Below are 10,667 nucleotides of genomic sequence, written 5' to 3'. Positions count from 1 at the left end.
ATGAGCATTTTGGGTCATTATGATGAAGGAAATAAGGTACAGTATATTGAATGCTGGTGATTTAAGTATTCCTTGACATTATAAAAACTCTTGATAATTAATATTTTTTTAAGTTCTTTTTTGAACATTTGGAAATTATGGTATTTCCTTTGGTAGTGCATTAAATAAAATTTTTGGCTTATAAAGAACACTTCTTTGATACACAGCTTTTGTGTGACTTTCTCTATGAAAGTTGTCTCTATTTCTTGTTTTGTAGTTATGAACTTGACTGTTTAACAAAGAATGTTCCTGGTGTGCCTTCATAACACATATACTTTCATAAATATTGATACATGGTAGGGCCATGACCTGTAGTTCCTTGAAAACTTTTTTACATGGTTCTCTGTGTGTCATATCTCTGAATATCCTTATAAGCCCTCTTTTGAAGCACAAACAAGTATTTGCCCAAACTGGTATTCCCCAAAATATGATACCATATCTTAGTGTGCTATGTATGAGTACAAAGTATGAACATAACACTGCATCAACACTACAGGAATTTTTTGGTATTCTAAGAACATATCAATACCAGCTTAATTTTTTGTTTAACCTTTCTGCGTGTTTCTTCCACATTAAGTATTCATCTAGTCACAATCCTAAAAATTTAGTATGGGGGTTTGCTCTGTCTTACACTGTCATAGTTCTACAGTTAGGTCAGATTTTACTTTGTTTGTTATATGTCTGAAGTTCATCCAAACTTTTTTTTTTTTTTTTTTGTCATTCACAATTAATTTGTTGTTTGTAAACCACATGTTTGCTTCTTCTGTGGCAAACAATACTGTATCTGCTGTTGATATATGGCTTGGCATATCATTTATAAATATTAAGAACACCAATGGCCCCAGTACAGAGCTCTGCGGCATGCCAGACCTGACTCTTTTGTATTCCAATGAGTAGACTTTACCCACATGCTGTATCTCTGTCTTCTGATACCTATTAGAAAGATAGGATTTGAACCAATCATGTGCTACTCCACAAACCCCATAGCAATATAGTTTCCTGAGCAGTAAATTATGGTCATTGACATCAAATGCCTTAGACAGGTCCAAAAACAGGCCACAGTTTAGTTCATTTTTGTCAACAGAATTTATGAACAGTTTTAAAAAGTTATAAATTGCTGTGTCAGTTGACCATTTTGCCCATTAACTAGAATTTGATTTTTGTTAAGAAAATGAGACAGTCTTTCATGCATTACCCTTCCAATTACTTTTGAAAATCCAGATAACAGTGATATAGGCCAGTAATTGATACCATCAGACTGGTCACCCTTCCCCTAAATAGGCTTGACAACTGATTTCTTTAGTTTTTCTGGGAAGACTCCTGTGTTAAATGACATGTTAATCATGTCAGTAAGTGGGGAACCTATGTATCTTGCACTGTTCTTTATTACTTTGTTTGGAATCCCATCACAACCACATGACATTTTATTTTTTAACTGATTAAGGCATTTTATACCTCTACTCTAATGCAGTAACAGGGTACAGAAACATGGTTTTATCATTCATTTGTAGTTGCACTCTGGAGCTGAAATCACATCTTCCTTGAATTAGTTTTATTGCAATATTTGTGTAATGTGTGTTGAATATGTTGGCTATCTGTAGTGAGTCCTCAGCTTTTTCCCTTCACTTTTAATTACAAGAATGCTGTTTTTACTTTTTTGTTTACCTATGCTCCTACTTATTACCTCCCAGGTTGATTTTATTTTGTTAGTACCTTTCCTGATATATGAGTCAGTATTTAGTTTCTTAGCTGCTATTATAACCTTTTTACATACTTTCCTGTAAATTTTCACATATGGTTTTAATGTAACAGTATTTTTTGCACATTTTTTTAACTTTCGCCAAGTGTCTGCAGATTTTTTTTTATTCCCTGTGTTACCCATGTCTTTGTTTTGGTTTTAATTTTGACTTGTTTAATAGTAAATGTGAGATCATAACAATGCCAGTAACTTGCTAGGAATGACAGATTTTTTATCTACTTCACAGGTTGATTCTATGTCCCAAGTTATATTTTTTAACATGTGATTAAAAACCATTATGCTGACTTCATTTACAAATCTTTTCTCTCTGTATTTTTCATATACCACTGGATCCTTGATGGATGTATCATATAATGTTAATGTGACTGCCTTATGATCTGAGAATCCCGTATCTATTACTTCAGTGATATGCTCACACCTATTCTTACTGACAAATACTTGATCAATTATTGTTTCAGAACAATTTAAACATCTGGTGTCCTCTGTTACTGTTGCTGTCCTATTATAAGATAAGAACAGATTGGTCAGTTGTTGTTGTTTACTGCAGTTAGTTTTAAAATTAACATTAAAATCTCCAAGAACAATTGTATTTGTTAATTGCTGTTTGAGCTGATTTAGCAGCATTTCAAGGTTGTAGAGAAAAGAAGTAAAATTTTCTGATGGTGATCTATATATGCATACAATAAACATTTTCAGTTTTTTTAACTCACATACACAGAATTCAAAGTCTTTTTCTTTGCATTTTACATTACTGTATAAAATTTCTTTTATGTCAAAAGCTGTCCTAACATATATGAACATACCACCACCTTTACTATTAACTCTACAAAACATACTTATCATTTCAAATTCATGAATAACAGCAGTACTTTCAGGAAACTTTACTGAATCATAGCTGTTGCTGTTAGAGGCTGAAGTCTGCTACTTTTTTATTAAAATTATTTTTTGCTTGAACTACTCTACCTCTTACTTTGTTGCTGCTTACATTTCCAGTAATCTTGCTTTGTTAAGTAAATGGTTCAATTTGTTCAGGTAGCTCATCAACTACACCTATTAATACTTTGTCACCGGCCATCAACTTTGCTTTAGATTTATTAATTTTCATGTGTTTTCTTATTATATAATGTTTTATTTTACGTAACATTGTTATCTAGTAGAGATTAGGGGAGAGTAAGGTTAACTGGACAGGTCAGATCAACTTGTCCTTGCTTGTAAATTGTAGTGTAAGTTGTTCCCTGTGTCTTCCACCAGATGGCTCAATGAACTCCTCAGATCAGATAACTTCTGCTATTAGAAACTGTTGAAAAGCAGCAAGCAGTGGTTTTGTTTGTTTCCAGAGGTCATAAATTTTTTCCCACTCATTTTGTTTATTGTTCATTAGTTATTTCAATAAGACTATTGGAGAAGCCAAATACACAACACCAAATTTAAGTGTTTACTCTTTATAGCAGATTGTTTTGTTTCCCATTAACTCTAGTTAAACAACTGTTTTACTGTCTTAATTGAAAAAAGGACAGTTAGATAAATTGAGCATCAACGGAGTTAGGTTACGTTCTCTGGTCCATTTAACCCCATATATGATTTACAGATCTTTTTTTAAATTTCAAAAATGTTTTACTTCACACAAACTGCACAAATTGCGATAACATGTAATTTAGAACTGTTGTTGTTGTGGTCTGCAGTCCTGAGACTGGTTTGTTGCAGCTCTCCATGCTACTCTATACTGTGCAAGCTTCTTCATCTCCCAGTACCTACTGCAACTTACATCCTCCTGAATCTGCTTAGTGTATTCACTCTTGGTCTCCCTCTACGATTTTTACCCTCCACCCTGCCCTCCAATACTAAATTGGTGATCCCTTGATGCCTCAGAACATGTCCTACCAACCGATCCCTTCTTCTTGTCAAGTTGTGCCACAAACTTCTCTTCTCCCCAATCCTATTCAGTACCTCCTCATTAGTTATGTGATCTACCCCTCTAATCTTCAGCATTCTTCTGGAGCACCACATTTCAAAAGCTTCTATTCTCGTCTTGTCCAAACTATTTATCGTCCATGTTTCACTTCCATACATGGCTACACTCCATATAAATACTTTCAGAAGCGACTTCCTCACACTTAAATCTATACACGATGTTAACAAATTTCTCTTCTTCAGAAACGCTTTCCTTGCCATTGCCAGTCTACATTTTATATCCTCTCTACTTCGACCATCATCAGTTATTTTGCTCCACAAATAGCAAAACTCCTTCACTACTTTAAGTGTCTCATTTCCTAATCTAATTCCCTCAGCATTACCTGACTTAATTCGACTACATTCCATTATCCTCATTTTGCTTTTGTTGATGTTCATCTTATACCCTCCTTTTAAGACACTGTCCATTCCGTTCAACTGCTCTTCCAAGTCCTTTGCTGTCTCTGACAGAATTACAATGTCATCGGCAAATCTCAAAGTTTTTATTTCTTCTCCATGGATTTTAATACCTACTCCAATTTTTTCTTTTGTTTCCTTCACTGCTTGCTCAATATACAGATTGAATAACATCGGGGAGAGGCTACAACCCTGTCTCACTCCCTATCCAACCAATGCTTCCCTTTTGTGTCCCTTGACTCCTTAACTACCATCTGGTCTCTGTACAAATTGTAAATAGCCTTTCGCTCCCTGTATTTTACCCCTGCCACCTTCAGAATTAGAAAGAGAGTATTCCAGTCAACGTAGTCAAAAGCTTTCTCTAAGTCGACAAATGCTAGAAACGTAGGTTTGCCTTTCCTTAATCTAACTTCTAAGATAAGTCGTAGGGTCAGTATTGCCTCACATGTTCCAACATTTCTATGGAATCCAAACTGATCTTCCCCGAGGTCCGCTTCTACCAGTTTTTCCATTCGTCTGTAAAGAATTCATGTTAGTATTTTGCAGCCATGACTTATTAAACTGATAGTTCTGTAATTTTCACATCTGTCAACACCTGCTTTCTTTGGGATTGGAATTATTATATTCTTCTTGAAGTCTGAGGGTGTTTCGCCTCTCTCATATATCTTGCTCACCAGATGGTAGAGTTTTGTCAGGACTGGCTCTCCCAAGGCTGTCAGTAGTTCTAATGGAATGTTGTCTACTCCGGAGGCCTTGTTTCGACTCAGGTCTTTCAGTGCTCTGTCAAACTCTTCATGCAGTATCGTATCTCCCATTTCATCTTCATCTACATCCTCTTCCATTTCCATAATATTGTCCTCAAGTACATCGCCCTTGTATAGACCCTCTATATACTCCTTCCACCTTTCTGCTTTCCCTTCTTTGCTTAGAACTAGGTTTCTATCTGAGCTCTTGATATTCATACAAGTGGCTCTCTTTACTCCAAAGGTCTCTTTAATTTTCCTGTAGGCAGTATCTATCTTACCCCTGGTGAGACAAGCCTCTACATCCTTACATTTGTCCTCTAGCCATCCCTGCTTAGCCATTTTGCACTTCTTGTCGATCTCATTTTTGAGACATTTGTATTCCTTTTTGCCTGCTTCATTTACTGCATTTTTATATTTTCTTCTGTTACCCAAGGATTTCTAGCAACCCTCGTCTTTTCATCTACTTTATCCTCTGCTGCCTTCACTACTTCATCCCTCAAAGCTACCCAGTCTTCTTCTACTGTATTTCTTTCCCCCATTCCTGTCAATTGTTCCCTTATGCTCTCCTTGAAACTCTGTACAACCTCTGGTTCTTTCAGTTTATCCAGGTCCCATCTCCTTAAATTCCCACCTTTTTGCAGTTTCTTCAGTTTTAATCTACAGTTCATAACCAATAGATTGTGGTCAGAGTCCACATCTGCCCCTGATACAATTTAAAACCTGGTTCCTAAATCTTTGTCTTACCATTGTATAATTATTAGAAATTTAGAACTATTTTAATTGAATTGTAAGTTTTTACTTTCAGATACCACATGTGAAACATGAATGACCAAGCAAGGAAAAGCCTAGAGTGCTTATCATTGACAACCATGAAAGTCACATGTCAGTAAAGGCAAAAACATTTGTCAAAGAAAATGGCATAGTTTCATTAACGATACCACCACACTGCAGCCATAAACTGCAACCTTCGGATGTTGCCATTGATGGGCCTTTGAAGTCCTATCACAACAAAGCTTTTGACATGCGCCTACTAAATCATCCTGGTCAGACACTTCATATCCATGACATAGTGGGCTTAGTGGGTGAAGCATTCCCATCTGCTATCACTCCCTCTAATATCAGCAAAGGTTTCAAAGCTGCAGGAATAATGCCTTCCAATGACGGAACATTTGGCAAAGCAGATTTTCTGTGTTCATCTGTGACAGGCCAGCCTTTTGAGTGACCTGAGAATGAGAGAGTTGTTTCAGGAAGTACTAATGTCCCTACTACAGGTCCAGGTCCAGTTCCTCCACCTTCACTGGCATCTGCTAGTGATCCAATTCCTTCAACTTCTGGTACCTCTGCTGGTTGCAATTTTATAGCTGTTATGAAGAAGTCACTTCATTCTGATGTTTAAATGACTTTCAATGAGCAGCACACACCTTCCATTAGATTTTCCATAATGGATGAAAACGTATTTGTTGCTACTACTGATATTATTACAAAACTTCCTCATCCACTTTTAGACTCACATCAAAGATTTGAAGACATGATTTATTCTAATGTTGATTTATATCAACACAGTATTTGCTAAGACTGTCTTCATTTAAAATTTTCATCATTTATATTTGATTTATCAAAACTAACAATGAAATAGAACTTCGGGACAGAGTTCTTGAAAGTGTTGACAGCACTAAATTTCTGGGACTCTGGCTCCAGAACAACACAAAATGGGCGGTACATATTGAATATTTGCAAAGAAAACTAAGCAAAACCTGTTACATGATACGGATCTTAAAAACTTGTTGCAGCAAAGCCAGCCTGTTAAATGTATACTACTCCTATGTGCATTCTGTAATTAAATATGGCATAATCTTCTGGGGCAATACAACAACAAATATTAAACTTTTCAGGATGCAAAAGAGAATACTAAGAATTATTGAAGGGGTAAACAATACGAAATCGTGCAGACCCATATTCAAAAAACTGTCAGTTCTTCCTCTTCCTTGCATTTTTATCTATGAAACATCAGCTTTCATCAAACAATATATCAATAGACACCCAGATATCTTATTAAAAATGAAGATATACATGCACACAGTACAAGGCAAAAATCTGACCTTCATGTGAAACGGGTGAGAACATCATTGTGCCAAAAAGGCACACGACATACTGGGATAAAGATTTTCAATAATCTACCTAAACATATTAAATCAATAGGTAAACTCTGTAGTTTTAAGGCTGAAGTAAAGGCATATTTAATTGATCATTGCTTTTACAGTCTGACAGAATATATAAAAGCCAAACAACAAAAATAAAGATGCATTATTAATATTCTAATTTGTATGTTGCCTGTAATGTTTGTTGTATTTATGAATCTGTGCTAAATTACTTCAATATCTAGTCCTTAGGATTGCAATACAAACTGTATTTTATCTTGTAAATACCTAACCATGTCCAATATCCTTGTATATATTCTATACATATAGGATTTGAAGGACTAAATAAATAAATAAAATGTTGTTGCAGTGCACCTGTAAAATGTTTTGAAGCTAAAATTTAATTTCTTCAATGCATTTCAACTGATTTTACTTGTTGGACCACTTAACCTCACTAGCTCAGACCAATTAATCTTACTGGTTAGGTTAAGTGACCACATTGTGAATGAATGAATTAGCTCAGATTTCACAAAAATTGAAAGTAATGCAGAGTCCTTGGACATGTCATTGTAAAAAAGAGCATGTAACCCAGACTTCCTATAATATTCAATGAAGGTAAAATACGTAGAAAATTATTCAGACTATATTTTTTTTAAAAAAGTGGCCTAATTAACCTAACTCTCCCCTAGAAATGGAGTGTGTATGAGTCCAATGTCACGGCTTTCATACACTAGAAATCAAGGTGCTTTCATTATATCAGTGCTATACCGACTTCCTTCCTTCCCACTATAACACTGTGAGTGTGATAAGTGACAGAATGGTGGCACTGCAGTCACTTACTAGTTGTTGACTCATCCCTTTGTAATGAAGCATGTGGGAGTGTAAGACTACCTGTGACACAGTGTGGAAGCTGAATGCATGATATTGCTATTATTGTAGAATAGACAGGATGAAAATGACCGCCTTTCGGAGTCAGATGTCCTCTTATGTTGGTTTTTGTGAGACTGTGAAGGGTGTAAGATGAAAACTAACTGACAGAGTGTATACAATTGCAAATGTGTTCAAAAACAAGAAGAAACTGGAAGGAGCTGGATGTTATAGTTAATGCTTCAGACAGAAAACATATAAAGTTTGTCCAATGCAAATAAAAAGGTTGTAATTATGTTTATTCCACCTCAACTACGTGAAAGTGTTTTGTGATGTGTCAGACAAAAACAGGGCACAGAGCAACATCACTGTTATGTCCCTGTCACCAAAAAGTGTCCTATTTATAATTCAGTAGCACTCGTGAACTGCAAACATTTTAGATCATTCAGTTTGCTTCATGGCTCTGGTCTCAAAAAGGTTGTTCAAACACTCACATGTATAGGAACTGATGTGGGTTGTGAAGTTGATCTGTATTGTGTCAGCTACTGTGGGAGCCACACTGACACAAAGAAGAAAAGAGAAAAGTTGTTATGCCCAATGCCAGAAATTCAAAATCATCTGTACAAAACACTTTCTAATTAATAGAAAACTTTATTTTTATTAAGGGAAGAAACAATACTTAACTTCCTGTGCTTTCTATGCCTCATAAAAGCAATTACATTGCCAAAAAACAGGCTAAGTAACATCTTCCTATTACTCAGTACTGATGCTCTCTCCCAGCACCTGGTGTGACAGAAACGCTGAGAAGAATAGAACCATTAGGTGCAAAGCGATACTTGCAGAGTGTGGGAGGCACCCTGCGCTGCTTTGGGTGCAGCAACTGGAGCAGCATGCAGTGGCACCAGCCCATCCAACTGGGCTAACCACAATTAAACTAGCTGACCAGCATAGGCAGCTGGTTAAATCAGCATTGACAGGGAGCACCGAACTCTATCTACCTAGAGGTGTGGCACAGTCCACTCTTTCCATTGGCATGTGCCTTCTTGATGCCATTTCACAGTGCTGTGCTGGTTGGTGTGAAGTCTTGCTTTAGGACTGCTCCTCCCCCCCCCTCCCCCCCCTCCCCAAATGCTGCACCATTGTCTTGTATGGGGCCATCTTAAAATAACAGTGGGAGGCAGGAAACTAGCTGGTGTGAGGAGCCGGGCACTGAAGCTGGGACTGATAAGGCACCCACCCTCTTCCTGAGCCTATCCAACAAAAAACAGAGAGGGTGGCAATGACGATGGCAATGATGCCGGATGAGTGATGAGAAACTGAGCTGCTATGCCAGTGAAGGTGATGAGTTCAGTTCCATTTGTTCTGCAGGTGGTGCTAAAGAGACACCTGGGGCCAGCCATGCCAGCTGCAGATCCTGGTAGGAGGTGAATCTGGGGACAGAAAATCTGTGGAAGAAAGTTGCAATTGTCAAATATGAATCTGGTTCTGATGGCAGTGCAGCAACTCAGCAGGACCTCAAATTAAATATATGTAGGTGCCCAAATTTCAAAGAATCATTCCTCTCTCCCAGCACCTAGTGTGACAGAAACTCTGAGAAGAATAGAACCATGGGTGCAAAGCGATACTTGCAGAGTGTGGGAGGCACCGTTCGCTGCTTTGGGTGCAGCAACTGGAGCAGCATGCAGTGGCACCAGCCATGTAGAAGCTCCTCTGGTTAGGGACTGTCATGGGGCTGGGAATGGTATGTTGTGAGGAAGAGAAGTAGCGCTTGCCCCCATGTGTGGGAGGCACATAGTTTGTTCATCTGTTGCTTGACCATAAGCACAGATTGTTCAGCTTTTCCATTCACTTGAGGATGAAACAGAGCACTGGTAATGTGGGTGATACCATTGCCTGTACAAAATGTTCAAAGTCCTGAACCATAAACTGTGGTCTGTTGTCTGTAACCAGCACTTCAGGCAAACCTTCCAAGCAAAAAATAGTGGACAAAACCTGAATGGTACTATACGATGTAGTCAAGTTCATGGGCCCTGCAAAAAGAGTCGACAACAATAAGCCAATGAGCATTCCAAAAGAGACAAGCAAAGTCAATATGCGCTCATTGTCATGGCAATTGAGACATTGGTCAAACCGAAAATGTTTGTGGTGGGGCCAATAGATTCTCACCACAATCACAACATTGTGACATTGTCTGTTCAATGTGGACATCCATGCCTGGCCAAGTAAAGTGCCAATACGCTAACTGTTTTGTTCATACAATTCCCCAATGTCCTTGGTGGAGCAAATACAACACATCTTTTGCAGAGGCTATGCCAATGAGCAAAATATTGGCATACAAAAGAATTCTGAATGTTTTTCACTGAATGAGGCCAAGCAGTATGGAGTAGTGCAACAAAAAGTTCAAGTCAGAGTTTGTTTCCATGGCCTGAGCAATTTTTCATTAGTTCAGTGGAAAAGTCTGTAAAATTTCAGTGTCCTACATGTTGATATGGCAACAAAATGCGCATTAGCATCAAATTTAGAATCAGGACCAACAGGAAGGTGAGAAAGGACATCAGCATTGCATGCTTTGACTTGGGCCAGTACAATATTTTGTACTGATGATGTGACAATAATAAAGCCCAACACTGCAGCTTCTGAGCCATGTGTGGTGGAACAGGTTTGGACAGGGGAAACAAAGACTGAAATCACTTACAGTGATTAGGTAAAACTTCTCACCAAACAGGTAATGGTGCAACTTTGTGACACCAT

Source organism: Schistocerca nitens, chromosome 1 (genome assembly GCF_023898315.1).
Source record: "Schistocerca nitens isolate TAMUIC-IGC-003100 chromosome 1, iqSchNite1.1, whole genome shotgun sequence".
Classification (NCBI taxonomy): Eukaryota; Metazoa; Arthropoda; class Insecta; order Orthoptera; family Acrididae; genus Schistocerca; species Schistocerca nitens.
The sequence above is the reverse complement of the archived record's forward strand: the minus strand, read 5'-3'. Positions refer to the sequence as shown.